Source organism: Alosa sapidissima, chromosome 1, assembly GCF_018492685.1.
Source record: "Alosa sapidissima isolate fAloSap1 chromosome 1, fAloSap1.pri, whole genome shotgun sequence".
NCBI lineage: Eukaryota > Metazoa > Chordata > Actinopteri > Clupeiformes > Clupeidae > Alosa > Alosa sapidissima.
The window spans coordinates 53,282,943-53,295,183 of NC_055957.1; the positions used below are offsets into that span (position 1 = coordinate 53,282,943).

A 12,241-nucleotide genomic window follows, 5' to 3' on the forward strand; every position below is an offset into this window, starting at 1 on the left:
GACTGTGATGAAATCCTCCTTAGCAGAGCAGACGCAGCAGCAGGAGTCCTTGCCAGGTGTTTTGGCCAACCGCGCCACCTCCCTTTTCGGCCCCTTTTGGGTTTTCCCGCCCTTTTACTCTTTTTTTTTATTTTTTTTTTTTTTTTTTTTTGTTTTTTTTTTTTTTTTTTACACATTTAAATTTAAAGGGGATGTTGATACTGCCGTCTTGTTGCCACTGGGCAACGCCTTGGAGTCACCCTCACGTCCACGACCGGCGCCGTTCATGCTCTCCGTCCGGCGTGCCCTGTGGCAGCCATCGCTCGGGTTTCTCTTCATCTCGTACAAATCTTTCGCCTTTTACTAAAGATTTCCGTGGAGGGGAACTGCCCCGAGTTTACGGTATTTTTGGAAGCTCTGCTTCGGCGGAGCTGCACCTGCCTGTCCAAAGTCAAGCGTCGTGGTGTTTTGTTTTGCGGCGGCGGCGGCGGCGGCGGCGGCGGTCCGCTTTTGCTGGCCCCGCCTCCCCCCGTAACCATGTGAGCGCGGGGGGCGTCGCTAGAGGGGCCGCCGCACCCCGTGCAGTTGTGGGGTATCGCTTCTCGGCCTTTTGGCTAAGATCAAGTGTAGTATCTGTTCTTATCAGTTTAATATCTGATACGTCCTCTACCCGAGGACCATATATTAATCTGATTTTTGGAACAGGGAGACGGAAGAGGGGCTTGCTCCGTCCGCTCCACGCATCGACCCGGTATTGCAGCGACTCCGGGAACGGTGCACATTCCTTTGACTGTGTAAGAAAAGAACCAACCCAGTGGAACTGACTGACTGACTGACTGACTGACTGACTGACTGTGATGAAATCCTCCTTAGCAGAGCAGACGCAGCAGCAGGAGTCCTTGCCAGGTGTTTTGGCCAACCGCGCCACCTCCCTTTTCGGCCCCTTTTGGGTTTTCCCGCCCTTTTACTCTTTTTTTTTTTTTTTTGTTTTTTTTTTTTTTTTTTACACATTTAAATTTAAAGGGGATGTTGATACTGCCGTCTTGTTGCCACTGGGCAACGCCTTGGAGTCACCCTCACGTCCACGACCGGCGCCGTTCATGCTCTCCGTCCGGCGTGCCCTGTGGCAGCCATCGCTCGGGTTTCTCTTCATCTCGTACAAATCTTTCGCCTTTTACTAAAGATTTCCGTGGAGGGGAACTGCCCCGAGTTTACGGTATTTTTGGAAGCTCTGCTTCGGCGGAGCTGCACCTGCCTGTCCAAAGTCAAGCGTCGTGGTGTTTTGTTTTGCGGCGGCGGCGGCGGCGGCGGCGGCGGTCCGCTTTTGCTGGCCCCGCCTCCCCCCGTAACCATGTGAGCGCGGGGGGCGTCGCTAGAGGGGCCGCCGCACCCCGTGCAGTTGTGGGGTATCGCTTCTCGGCCTTTTGGCTAAGATCAAGTGTAGTATCTGTTCTTATCAATCGGACTACCCGAGGCAGCGATGGCGGATTTGATGGAGGAGACGAAGGGGATTCCGAGATATGCTATTCGGTACCTGATCCCGGAGGCGAGGAGGACGGAGCTGGATCGGGCAGGGTTTGGAGAGGTCATCCTGAAGGGCGTACTGGGATTATCGGGAGCGGACGTCCTGTGTTTACAGGATTACCCGGCGTTGGGGAGGCATGACGTCACGTTCAAGACGGAGGAGGATCTGCGCGTGGCGTTCGGGAAGGGAAAAGGAGACCCAAGGATCGTGGGAATAAAGCGCGTGGTGTGGAGCGCAGCCAACGTGGTCGTGGTGCAGGTCTTCAACCCGCACGTGTTGGAGCTGGACGTCCGGGGGTTCCTTAGCCGGTACTGTAGCGCAGTGTCACCGGGGGAGAAGGTCACAGACGGCAACGGATTTTGGACGGGCAAGTGGAGGTATAGTGTGCGGTTTCGCTTTTCTGGGGAGGGCCGCCAGCTGCGGCCTCCACATTTGTTTGCGCTGGGGACAGACCGGGGGAGGGTGTTTTTACCGGACTTACCTACTGTTTGTTGGGGATGTGGGGAAGAGGGGCATTTGAGAAGCGAATGTGTGGCGCAGCGGTGTGTGCGTTGTGGGGTGGTGGGGCACGTGGTGAAGGACTGTGGGGAGAGAAGGGAGTGTTCCTTGTGCGGGTCTAAGGATCACCTCTTTTTGAGGTGTCCGAAGAGACAGAGTTACGCGGGAGCGGTGGTGGGGAGAACTGGCGGTGGGGGGGTTTCTGTTTCCCCCGCAGGGGCTCCTCTGGTGACGGGTGTGCTGGAGAGGAGGCCGACGGGACCGCCGGCGGTGGGCACGAGCGGAGGAACGGGAGCTGCAGGATCGGCTGGTGGAGTGGGAGCTGGGCCGCATGGAGGCAGCCTGGTGGCTACGGCTACCGCTAGGCCGCATGGCAGCCAAGATGGCCGCCCAGAGGTCGGAGGGTCGGCGGGGTCGAAGGGCAGGCCGGGCGTGGCTATGGAGAGTGTCGGGGTGCTGAGCTGGGCGGAGGCAACGGCTTCCCAGGAAGAGGAGATGGCGGAGTTGGCGATGGTGTCGGGGAAGCGCCCCCTGGAGGGCGGAGGTCCGGAGAGTGCTCCCGTGCGGCGTCAGCGGCCGGGGGAGGGGGTGGCGGCCTTTGATCGCTCCCTGCCCCTGGTGGCGGAGTCGGGAACTACGGGCAGTTTGGTGGAGCTGGAGTCGGACGAGTCGGCGGATTCGGTGGAGTCGGTGACGGAGAGGCGGACCGTAGGACGGGGGAGTCGCCCCCCTCCTACCCAGCTTGCTGGGTGGGATGTGGACAGCTTGAAGCGGACTATGGGCATGGATTAGTGGGTTGCTGGTGGTGGGATTGTGTAAGTGCGGGTGTTTTATGGTGTGTGGGGAGGATTAGGGATGTTTGTGTGTGGGTGGGTTGGGATGGAGTTATGGGGTTTGTTTTTGGCTGGGCCTGTGTGCCCGAGTTCTTTCCTATGGGGCGTTTGTGCCCGTATGTTGCAGCCTTTCTTTTTTCTCTTTTTCTCTTTCTGTGCTTTCTGTGTTCTTCTTGTTCTGGCTGTAACTATGATTTGATAATGATTATGATTTGGTATGAATAAACTTCAATATAAAAAAAAAAAAAAAATCTGTTCTTATCAGTTTAATATCTGATACGTCCTCTACCCGAGGACCATATATTAATCTGATTTTTGGAACAGGGAGACGGAAGAGGGGCTTGCTCCGTCCGCTCCACGCATCGACCCGGTATTGCAGCGACTCCGGGAACGGTGCACATTCCTTTGACTGTGTAAGAAAAGAACCAACCCAGTGGAACTGACTGACTGACTGACTGACTGACTGACTGACTGTGATGAAATCCTCCTTAGCAGAGCAGACGCAGCAGCAGGAGTCCTTGCCAGGTGTTTTGGCCAACCGCGCCACCTCCCTTTTCGGCCCCTTTTGGGTTTTCCCGCCCTTTTACTCTTTTTTTTTATTTTTTTTTTTTTTTTTTTTTGTTTTTTTTTTTTTTTTTTTACACATTTAAATTTAAAGGGGATGTTGATACTGCCGTCTTGTTGCCACTGGGCAACGCCTTGGAGTCACCCTCACGTCCACGACCGGCGCCGTTCATGCTCTCCGTCCGGCGTGCCCTGTGGCAGCCATCGCTCGGGTTTCTCTTCATCTCGTACAAATCTTTCGCCTTTTACTAAAGATTTCCGTGGAGGGGAACTGCCCCGAGTTTACGGTATTTTTGGAAGCTCTGCTTCGGCGGAGCTGCACCTGCCTGTCCAAAGTCAAGCGTCGTGGTGTTTTGTTTTGCGGCGGCGGCGGCGGCGGCGGCGGCGGTCCGCTTTTGCTGGCCCCGCCTCCCCCCGTAACCATGTGAGCGCGGGGGGCGTCGCTAGAGGGGCCGCCGCACCCCGTGCAGTTGTGGGGTATCGCTTCTCGGCCTTTTGGCTAAGATCAAGTGTAGTATCTGTTCTTATCAGTTTAATATCTGATACGTCCTCTACCCGAGGACCATATATTAATCTGATTTTTGGAACAGGGAGACGGAAGAGGGGCTTGCTCCGTCCGCTCCACGCATCGACCCGGTATTGCAGCGACTCCGGGAACGGTGCACATTCCTTTGACTGTGTAAGAAAAGAACCAACCCAGTGGAACTGACTGACTGACTGACTGACTGACTGACTGACTGTGATGAAATCCTCCTTAGCAGAGCAGACGCAGCAGCAGGAGTCCTTGCCAGGTGTTTTGGCCAACCGCGCCACCTCCCTTTTCGGCCCCTTTTGGGTTTTCCCGCCCTTTTACTCTTTTTTTTTTTTTTTTTTTTTTTTTTTTTTTGTTTTTTTTTTTTTTTTTTTACACATTTAAATTTAAAGGGGATGTTGATACTGCCGTCTTGTTGCCACTGGGCAACGCCTTGGAGTCACCCTCACGTCCACGACCGGCGCCGTTCATGCTCTCCGTCCGGCGTGCCCTGTGGCAGCCATCGCTCGGGTTTCTCTTCATCTCGTACAAATCTTTCGCCTTTTACTAAAGATTTCCGTGGAGGGGAACTGCCCCGAGTTTACGGTATTTTTGGAAGCTCTGCTTCGGCGGAGCTGCACCTGCCTGTCCAAAGTCAAGCGTCGTGGTGTTTTGTTTTGCGGCGGCGGCGGCGGCGGCGGCGGCGGTCCGCTTTTGCTGGCCCCGCCTCCCCCCGTAACCATGTGAGCGCGGGGGGCGTCGCTAGAGGGGCCGCCGCACCCCGTGCAGTTGTGGGGTATCGCTTCTCGGCCTTTTGGCTAAGATCAAGTGTAGTATCTGTTCTTATCAGTTTAATATCTGATACGTCCTCTACCCGAGGACCATATATTAATCTGATTTTTGGAACAGGGAGACGGAAGAGGGGCTTGCTCCGTCCGCTCCACGCATCGACCCGGTATTGCAGCGACTCCGGGAACGGTGCACATTCCTTTGACTGTGTAAGAAAAGAACCAACCCAGTGGAACTGACTGACTGACTGACTGACTGACTGACTGACTGTGATGAAATCCTCCTTAGCAGAGCAGACGCAGCAGCAGGAGTCCTTGCCAGGTGTTTTGGCCAACCGCGCCACCTCCCTTTTCGGCCCCTTTTGGGTTTTCCCGCCCTTTTACTCTTTTTTTTTATTTATTTTTTTTTTTTTTTTTGTTTTTTTTTTTTTTTTTTACACATTTAAATTTAAAGGGGATGTTGATACTGCCGTCTTGTTGCCACTGGGCAACGCCTTGGAGTCACCCTCACGTCCACGACCGGCGCCGTTCATGCTCTCCGTCCGGCGTGCCCTGTGGCAGCCATCGCTCGGGTTTCTCTTCATCTCGTACAAATCTTTCGCCTTTTACTAAAGATTTCCGTGGAGGGGAACTGCCCCGAGTTTACGGTATTTTTGGAAGCTCTGCTTCGGCGGAGCTGCACCTGCCTGTCCAAAGTCAAGCGTCGTGGTGTTTTGTTTTGCGGCGGCGGCGGCGGCGGCGGCGGCGGTCCGCTTTTGCTGGCCCCGCCTCCCCCCGTAACCATGTGAGCGCGGGGGGCGTCGCTAGAGGGGCCGCCGCACCCCGTGCAGTTGTGGGGTATCGCTTCTCGGCCTTTTGGCTAAGATCAAGTGTAGTATCTGTTCTTATCAGGTGGACTACCAGAGACAGCGATGGCGGTGTCGGAGGCGAATGTGATGGAGGTGGTGCCGAAGCATGCAATGCAGTTTTGGATCCCGAAGCTGCGGAGGGAGGAGTTTTCGAGGGAGCTTTTTGGAGCGGCGATCGTGAAGGGGCTGCTGGGGGCAACGGACAAGGAGGTGCTGTGCCTGCTGCCGTCGACGTTGGGCTACGACGTAACCTTCCGGTCGCCGGTGGACATGTTGGTGGCGGTTCGGCGGTGGAAGGAGGCTGGGGAAGGACTACGAGTCAACAGATTGGAGTTTGGAATACGGATGAGGTTTTGGCGTCCGATGAATGTCGTGGTGGTCCAGGTCTTCAACCCCCACGTGCTGGAGGAGGATGTTCGGTGTTGGCTGGGACGGTATTGCACGGAGGTACCGCAGGGACGGCGTGTCGTGGACAGCAACGGCTTCTGGACGGGGAAGTGGACGTATCACGTGCTGTTTCGGTCAGAGGGGAATCGCCAGGTGCGGCCTCCCTTCGCCTTCAGTTTGGGGCCTGACAGAGGGAGGATTGTTATTCCGGACTTGCCAAGTGAGTGTTGGGGTTGTGGGAGTGCGGGGCACTTGCGGAGTCAATGTACTGTGCTGGCTTGTTTGCGGTGTGGGTCTAAGGAACACTTGGTGAAGGACTGTAAGAAGCTACGGGAATGTTCTTTGTGTGGGGCGACGGACCATCTTTTTGGGGGCTGTGAAAAGCGGAGGAGCTACGTGTCGGCGCTGGTGAAGGGCTGTGAGTATTGTGGAGGGAAGGATCATCAGCCTGCGGCTTGTGCCAGGTGGAAGAGTTTCCAGGAGGCGGAGCGGCTGGTACGCCAGGGGGGGGATCCCACTGTGCCGGTGGGGGCCTCTTCTGTGCCCGCGGGGGTGAAGACGGTGCCTGTTGGTGCGACGGTGGCAAGAGCGAGTGGAGTGAAGGCGCCTGCGGCGTCTCTTGGTGGTTCGGGAGCAGGGCAGCGAGGTAGCCAAGATGGCTGCTTGGTGGCTACGGCTACGGCTAGGCCGCATGGCAGTCAAGATGGCCGCTCGGTGACTGGTGCTGGTGGGCGGAGTTTGGACGACTGGGCTTCTGCTTCTGCTTCCCAGGAAGCGGAGATGGCTGAGTCGGCGGTGAAGGCGTCGGGGGCAGTGAAGCGCCCCCTGCAGGACGGGAGTGAAGGTGGTTCGCCGGGGACTCCGGTCCGCCGGTGCAAGGGTGGGGGCGGGGTCTCCGTCTCTAATAGGTACGAGGCCCTGCTGGTGGAGGACGGTGGTGATGGGTCCATGGAGGTGGCGGCGTCTAGTGGCGAGGAGGAGTCGGACGGGTCGACAGGCTCTGTGAGGGAGGGGATTTCTTCCCCTTCCCCCCCTTCTTCGGGGGACTTGCTTGGGTGGGATGAGGGGAATTTGAAAAGGACTACTGGGATGTTGGACTGATTGGGGTTGTGTTGGGTTGTTGATGTTGTTGTTGTTGGGTTGTGTTGGGGTGGATTAAAAGTGTACTGAGGGTGGACGTGTTGGTTTTGTGTTTGTGTGTCTTGACATTTTTTTTGTTTTTGGCTGGGCCTGTGTGCCCGAGCTCACTTGTGTACCTGGTTCCTTGGGGCCTGCGTGCCCATTTTACCACAGCCTCTAGTCTAGACTTCACTTCCTTCTGTATCTTTTGTGTGTTATATCTTGTGTTTGTTTTTCAAGGCTGGTGGGACTACTGTGCCGCATAGGACCAGCACCCCCTGTGGTGGTGGCATGGCATGTCAAATGTCTTTCTATGTGGTGTGCTATGGCTTATGTGAATAATAAAAAAAAAAAAAAAAAAAAAAAAAAAAAAAAAAATCTGTTCTTATCAGTTTAATATCTGATACGTCCTCTACCCGAGGACCATATATTAATCTGATTTTTGGAACAGGGAGACGGAAGAGGGGCTTGCTCCGTCCGCTCCACGCATCGACCCGGTATTGCAGCGACTCCGGGAACGGTGCACATTCCTTTGACTGTGTAAGAAAAGAACCAACCCAGTGGAACTGACTGACTGACTGACTGACTGACTGACTGACTGTGATGAAATCCTCCTTAGCAGAGCAGACGCAGCAGCAGGAGTCCTTGCCAGGTGTTTTGGCCAACCGCGCCACCTCCCTTTTCGGCCCCTTTTGGGTTTTCCCGCCCTTTTACTCTTTTTTTTTATTTTTTTTTTTTTTTTTTTTTTGTTTTTTTTTTTTTTTTTTTACACATTTAAATTTAAAGGGGATGTTGATACTGCCGTCTTGTTGCCACTGGGCAACGCCTTGGAGTCACCCTCACGTCCACGACCGGCGCCGTTCATGCTCTCCGTCCGGCGTGCCCTGTGGCAGCCATCGCTCGGGTTTCTCTTCATCTCGTACAAATCTTTCGCCTTTTACTAAAGATTTCCGTGGAGGGGAACTGCCCCGAGTTTACGGTATTTTTGGAAGCTCTGCTTCGGCGGAGCTGCACCTGCCTGTCCAAAGTCAAGCGTCGTGGTGTTTTGTTTTGCGGCGGCGGCGGCGGCGGCGGCGGCGGTCCGCTTTTGCTGGCCCCGCCTCCCCCCGTAACCATGTGAGCGCGGGGGGCGTCGCTAGAGGGGCCGCCGCACCCCGTGCAGTTGTGGGGTATCGCTTCTCGGCCTTTTGGCTAAGATCAAGTGTAGTATCTGTTCTTATCAGTTTAATATCTGATACGTCCTCTACCCGAGGACCATATATTAATCTGATTTTTGGAACAGGGAGACGGAAGAGGGGCTTGCTCCGTCCGCTCCACGCATCGACCCGGTATTGCAGCGACTCCGGGAACGGTGCACATTCCTTTGACTGTGTAAGAAAAGAACCAACCCAGTGGAACTGACTGACTGACTGACTGACTGACTGACTGACTGTGATGAAATCCTCCTTAGCAGAGCAGACGCAGCAGCAGGAGTCCTTGCCAGGTGTTTTGGCCAACCGCGCCACCTCCCTTTTCGGCCCCTTTTGGGTTTTCCCGCCCTTTTACTCTTTTTTTTTATTTTTTTTTTTTTTTTTTTTTGTTTTTTTTTTTTTTTTTTACACATTTAAATTTAAAGGGGATGTTGATACTGCCGTCTTGTTGCCACTGGGCAACGCCTTGGAGTCACCCTCACGTCCACGACCGGCGCCGTTCATGCTCTCCGTCCGGCGTGCCCTGTGGCAGCCATCGCTCGGGTTTCTCTTCATCTCGTACAAATCTTTCGCCTTTTACTAAAGATTTCCGTGGAGGGGAACTGCCCCGAGTTTACGGTATTTTTGGAAGCTCTGCTTCGGCGGAGCTGCACCTGCCTGTCCAAAGTCAAGCGTCGTGGTGTTTTGTTTTGCGGCGGCGGCGGCGGCGGCGGCGGCGGTCCGCTTTTGCTGGCCCCGCCTCCCCCCGTAACCATGTGAGCGCGGGGGGCGTCGCTAGAGGGGCCGCCGCACCCCGTGCAGTTGTGGGGTATCGCTTCTCGGCCTTTTGGCTAAGATCAAGTGTTCTTACACACGAGGATTATCCGAGGCAGCGATGTTGGACGAGATAGAGGCAACTAAGGGGATACCAAGGTATGCGATCCGCTACCTGATCCCGGAGACGAGGAGGGCAGAGCTGGATCGGGCTGGTTTCGGAGAGGTCATTCTCAAGGGCGTGTTGGGATTGTCGGGAGCGGACGTGCTCTGCCTGCAGGATTACCCGGCGGTGGGGCAGCACGACGTCACGTTTAAGACGGAGGAGGACCTGCGCGTGGCGTACGGGAAGGGGAAAGGAGATGCACGGATCGTGGGGATTAAGCGCGTGGTGTGGAGCGCAGCCAACGCGGTCGTGGTGCAGATGTTCAACCCGCACGTGTTGGAGCTGGATGTCCGGGGGTTCCTGAGCCGGTACTGCAGCTTGGTGTCAACGGGGCAGAAGGTCATGGACGGCAATGGATTTTGGACTGGAAAGTGGAGGTACAGTGTGCGGTTTCGTACTTCTGGGGAGGGCCGCCAGCTGCGGCCTCCACATTTGTTTGCTCTGGGGACGGATCGCGGGAGGGTGTTTTTACCAGACTTGCCGACTGTTTGTTGGGGATGTGGGGAAGAGGGGCACTTGAGGAGTGAATGTGTTGCGCAGCGGTGTGTGCGTTGTGGGGTGGTGGGGCATGTGGTGAAGAACTGTGGGGAGAGAAGGGAGTGTTCTTTGTGTGGGGCCAAGGATCACCTCTTTCTGAGGTGCCCTAAGAGACAGAGCTATGCGGGAGCAGTTTTGGGGCTGTCTGGTGGTGGGGGGGTTTCTGTTTCCCCCGCAGGGGCTCCTCTGATGACTGGTGCGCTGGAGAGGAGGTCGACGGGTCCGGTGACGGCTGGTGTGAGCGGAGCGAAGGGAGCTGCAGTATCTGCTGGAGGAGCGGGAGCGGTGGCTGGTGCGAGTGGAGTGACGGGAGCTGCAGTATCTGCTGGAGGAGCTGGAGCGGGGCCGCATGGTGGCTGCCTGGTGGCTACGGCTACCGCTAGGCCGCATGGCAGCCAAGATGGCCGCCCAGAGGTCGGAGGGTCGGCGGGGTCGAAGGGCAGGCCGGGCGTGGCCACGGAGAGGGTCGGGGTGTCGAGCTGGGCGGAGGCAACAGCCTCCCAGGAAGAGGAGATGGCGGAGCTGGCGATGGTGTCTGGGAAGCGCCCCCTGGAGGGTGGAGGTCTGGCGAGTGCTCCGGTGAGGCGTCAGCGGCCGGGGGAGGGGGTGGCGGCCTTTGGACGCTCCCTGCCCCTGGTGGCTGAGTTGGGGACTACGGGCGAGTCGGCGGAGCTGGAGTTGGAGGAGTCGATGGATTCGGTGGAGTCGGTGACGGAGAGGCGGATCGCAGGACGGGGGAGTCGCCCCCCTCCTGAGCAGATTGCTGGATGGGATGTGGACAGTTTGAAGAGGACTATGGGCATGGATTAGTGGGTTACTGGTGGTGGGTTTGTGTAATTAACTGTGTAATAGTGATGTAAGTGGGTGGGTGGGTTTGGGTTTGTGTAATTAACTGTGTAATGGTGATGTAAGTGGGTGGGGGGGTGGGTTTTGTGTTAGGGGGTTGCTTTTGGCTGGGCCTGCGCGCCCGAGTCGTTCTCAAAGGGGCATTTGTGCCCGTATGTTGCAGCCTTTCTTTTTTCTCTTTTTCTTTTTCCCTGCTTTCTGAATTCTTCATGTTCTGGCTGTAACTATGCTTTGTATATTTTGATCTGGTATGAATAAACTTCAATACAAAAATCTGTTCTTATCAGTTTAATATCTGATACGTCCTCTACCCGAGGACCATATATTAATCTGATTTTTGGAACAGGGAGACGGAAGAGGGGCTTGCTCCGTCCGCTCCACGCATCGACCCGGTATTGCAGCGACTCCGGGAACGGTGCACATTCCTTTGACTGTGTAAGAAAAGAACCAACCCAGTGGAACTGACTGACTGACTGACTGACTGACTGACTGACTGTGATGAAATCCTCCTTAGCAGAGCAGACGCAGCAGCAGGAGTCCTTGCCAGGTGTTTTGGCCAACCGCGCCACCTCCCTTTTCGGCCCCTTTTGGGTTTTCCCGCCCTTTTACTCTTTTTTTTTTTTTTTTTTTTTTTTTTTTTTTTGTTTTTTTTTTTTTTTTTTACACATTTAAATTTAAAGGGGATGTTGATACTGCCGTCTTGTTGCCACTGGGCAACGCCTTGGAGTCACCCTCACGTCCACGACCGGCGCCGTTCATGCTCTCCGTCCGGCGTGCCCTGTGGCAGCCATCGCTCGGGTTTCTCTTCATCTCGTACAAATCTTTCGCCTTTTACTAAAGATTTCCGTGGAGGGGAACTGCCCCGAGTTTACGGTATTTTTGGAAGCTCTGCTTCGGCGGAGCTGCACCTGCCTGTCCAAAGTCAAGCGTCGTGGTGTTTTGTTTTGCGGCGGCGGCGGCGGCGGCGGCGGCGGTCCGCTTTTGCTGGCCCCGCCTCCCCCCGTAACCATGTGAGCGCGGGGGGCGTCGCTAGAGGGGCCGCCGCACCCCGTGCAGTTGTGGGGTATCGCTTCTCGGCCTTTTGGCTAAGATCAAGTGTAGTATCTGTTCTTACCAGAAGCGATGGTGGGAGAGTCACCGGAGACATGGGTCGGGATTCCCAAGTTCGGGATACGGTTCCTGATACCAGAGGATCGAAGGGAGGAGGTTACTCGGGAGCGTTTTGGAGAGGAGATGGTGAGGGGAAAGCTGCAGTCGACGGATAAGGAGGTTCTTTGTCTGCAGAGCGTGGTGCACGGGACGTGTTTCGACGTCACATATCGGACACTGGAGGACATGGAGCGGGCGTATTGGCTGCATTCCACGACGGCTTCGCCGGCGCTGCTGACGGGGGTGAGTGCGGTGAGGTGGGGTGACCTCTCCACGATAGTGGTGCAGGTGTTTAACCCCCACGTCTTGGAGATGGACGTACGGTGTTTCTTGGGGCGGTACTGTGCTGCAATGTCGACGGCGGAGCGGATTTTGGACACCAACGGTTTCTGGACAGGAAAGTGGAGGTACCGCGTGAGGTTTCGGATGTCGGAGGACGGGGCTCGTCAGCTGCGGCCTCCCTTCGCCTTTTCGCTGGGTCCGGACCGGGGGAGAGTCTTCCTGCCGGACTTACCGAGTGAGTGCTGGGGTTGTGGGGGATTGGGACA

General features: G+C 55.9%; 14 non-coding genes and 4 pseudogenes across 14 annotated transcripts; all 18 read left to right on the plus strand.

The window, feature by feature from the left end:
• Window positions 1-298: 298 nt before the first annotated feature.
• LOC121681249 lies at window positions 299-412 on the plus strand. Its single transcript, XR_006022039.1, has one exon. It is a non-coding gene; the product is annotated as a U5 spliceosomal RNA (small nuclear RNA).
• A 161-nt stretch (window positions 413-573) lies between these two features.
• Window positions 574-764, plus strand: LOC121683186. Its single transcript, XR_006022695.1, has one exon. It is a non-coding gene; the product is annotated as a U2 spliceosomal RNA (small nuclear RNA).
• Window positions 765-1,112: 348 nt separating this feature from the next.
• On the plus strand, window positions 1,113-1,226 carry LOC121681254. Its single transcript, XR_006022042.1, has one exon. It is a non-coding gene; the product is annotated as a U5 spliceosomal RNA (small nuclear RNA).
• Window positions 1,227-1,387: 161 nt separating this feature from the next.
• On the plus strand, window positions 1,388-1,518 carry LOC121684387 (annotated as a pseudogene).
• Window positions 1,519-3,056: 1,538 nt separating this feature from the next.
• LOC121683978 lies at window positions 3,057-3,239 on the plus strand. The gene has a single exon (XR_006022984.1). It is a non-coding gene; the product is annotated as a U2 spliceosomal RNA (small nuclear RNA).
• Window positions 3,240-3,603: 364 nt separating this feature from the next.
• On the plus strand, window positions 3,604-3,717 carry LOC121681257. Its single transcript, XR_006022043.1, has one exon. It is a non-coding gene; the product is annotated as a U5 spliceosomal RNA (small nuclear RNA).
• Window positions 3,718-3,878: 161 nt separating this feature from the next.
• Window positions 3,879-4,069, plus strand: LOC121683197. Its single transcript, XR_006022698.1, has one exon. It is a non-coding gene; the product is annotated as a U2 spliceosomal RNA (small nuclear RNA).
• A 364-nt stretch (window positions 4,070-4,433) lies between these two features.
• On the plus strand, window positions 4,434-4,547 carry LOC121681262. Its single transcript, XR_006022045.1, has one exon. It is a non-coding gene; the product is annotated as a U5 spliceosomal RNA (small nuclear RNA).
• A 161-nt stretch (window positions 4,548-4,708) lies between these two features.
• On the plus strand, window positions 4,709-4,899 carry LOC121683202. The gene has a single exon (XR_006022700.1). It is a non-coding gene; the product is annotated as a U2 spliceosomal RNA (small nuclear RNA).
• A 363-nt stretch (window positions 4,900-5,262) lies between these two features.
• On the plus strand, window positions 5,263-5,376 carry LOC121681268. The gene has a single exon (XR_006022049.1). It is a non-coding gene; the product is annotated as a U5 spliceosomal RNA (small nuclear RNA).
• Window positions 5,377-5,537: 161 nt separating this feature from the next.
• On the plus strand, window positions 5,538-5,710 carry LOC121684600 (annotated as a pseudogene).
• A 1,667-nt stretch (window positions 5,711-7,377) lies between these two features.
• Window positions 7,378-7,583, plus strand: LOC121684067 (annotated as a pseudogene).
• Window positions 7,584-7,948: 365 nt separating this feature from the next.
• Window positions 7,949-8,062, plus strand: LOC121681272. Its single transcript, XR_006022053.1, has one exon. It is a non-coding gene; the product is annotated as a U5 spliceosomal RNA (small nuclear RNA).
• A 161-nt stretch (window positions 8,063-8,223) lies between these two features.
• On the plus strand, window positions 8,224-8,414 carry LOC121683208. The gene has a single exon (XR_006022701.1). It is a non-coding gene; the product is annotated as a U2 spliceosomal RNA (small nuclear RNA).
• A 363-nt stretch (window positions 8,415-8,777) lies between these two features.
• On the plus strand, window positions 8,778-8,891 carry LOC121681277. The gene has a single exon (XR_006022054.1). It is a non-coding gene; the product is annotated as a U5 spliceosomal RNA (small nuclear RNA).
• Window positions 8,892-10,779: 1,888 nt separating this feature from the next.
• On the plus strand, window positions 10,780-10,970 carry LOC121683502. The gene has a single exon (XR_006022802.1). It is a non-coding gene; the product is annotated as a U2 spliceosomal RNA (small nuclear RNA).
• A 364-nt stretch (window positions 10,971-11,334) lies between these two features.
• LOC121681283 lies at window positions 11,335-11,448 on the plus strand. Its single transcript, XR_006022055.1, has one exon. It is a non-coding gene; the product is annotated as a U5 spliceosomal RNA (small nuclear RNA).
• Window positions 11,449-11,609: 161 nt separating this feature from the next.
• Window positions 11,610-11,706, plus strand: LOC121684429 (annotated as a pseudogene).
• The last annotated feature ends 535 nt before the right edge of the window (window positions 11,707-12,241 follow it).